We start from the raw sequence: 1,509 nt of genomic DNA, 5'->3' as shown, positions 1-1,509 counted from the left end.
CACTAGACGACTGAAATGTAAGTCGTCCAGAAAAGTCAAACTTCTGAAATAATCCAGTCAAATGCAAAACTAACCTATGACGACTGAAATGTAAGTCGTCAAGCGTTTTTGGAGTTTTTTTTTAACCAAACAATAGTAGACGACTTATTTTTCAGTCGTCCGAAATAACGGATTTCAAAGTCAATTGCAAAAATAACCTCTGCGTTGACCAGACGACGTATAGTTTAGTCGTCTGGACAACTTAGATTGAAGTCATCCCCGTCTTCTCTGCTAGTTTTTAAGTCTTCTATGTTAGTTTTTGAATAACTTGTATTTTTAAGAGTGACAAGTAACTTCAAGATATGTAAAACTCATATTTACAAAATATGTTCTCTCCCTTAGTTTTACTAAATTTGACTAAGTTTTTCAACGCAAACTTATAAAAAAATATGATATGCTTTGACTAGTTACTATTGTTTGTTTCCATCTCTTAAGTATTATTGTTCTAGACAATAATGATGACTATTGTTATGAGTTGGAAGAAGGGTTAAATGCTTCTTAAAATGTTGTATCAATATGAAGCTACCAAGATTCTTGTTTATTAAGATGAGAAAAGGCCATTGAAGTTTATTATTGCATATGAGAGATCCAAAGATAAGAAAAAAGGCTACTGAAGTCTATTATTTCATTGATTTGTAAATGTGTAAACACATTGTTAGCACATTTAATCAGGGCCGGGCCTGAAAATTTCGGGCCCAGAAGCAAAAAAAATTTTTTGGCCATTATCTATATAAAACATGAAAATATTAAAAAGTGGTTCCCATGTGATTCGAACCTATAACCTCCCGCTGTTACATATCTAGCTTTTGCCACCAGAACTAGAGAGAAACTTCACTTATTCTTGGCCCCTAAAATAAATATTTTCTTGTTGGCCCCAAAGCCAATGCTTGATCTGCTTGGTATCAGGCACGGCCCTGCATTTAATACATCTTGGAAAACATTATTACTGATTTTACAAAAAATTCACAACTAAAAGAGTAGACATGCAATTCACAAAACAGACCACAAACAAACTATTATAGATCATTCCTCTACAAAGACAAGCTTGGATTCCACTTGAGTAGACAAGACCAGACGACTTTTAAGAAGTCCAGACGACTTCTAAGAAGTCCAGACGACTTCCAGGAAGTTCAGACGACTTTGTCAGAAGACTTCCAAGAAGTCCAGACGACTTCCAGACGACTAACAGGTAAGTCGTCCCAGAAGTCTTCCAGATCTGAAAAACCTGCATATTAAATCCAGATCTGAAAAACCTGCATATTCAAAAACGTTCAAATGGCTTAAAAACAGAAAAAATGAGTGAAAGATTAGATAAATCTACCTTTACAGAACACACAAAAATACATATCTAAAAATAATAGATCTACCTTTAAATTAGTGGAAGATGAGTACCATCTAATTAAAAACCTGCAAAAAAGATAGATTAGTAAGAAAGACATGAGACAAAACTGAAAAATTCATATAAAGTTT

The sequence above is a fragment of the Brassica oleracea genome, chromosome C3, assembly GCF_000695525.1.
Source record: "Brassica oleracea var. oleracea cultivar TO1000 chromosome C3, BOL, whole genome shotgun sequence".
Lineage (NCBI taxonomy): Eukaryota > Viridiplantae > Streptophyta > Magnoliopsida > Brassicales > Brassicaceae > Brassica > Brassica oleracea.
Note: the sequence above shows the minus strand (reverse complement) of the source record.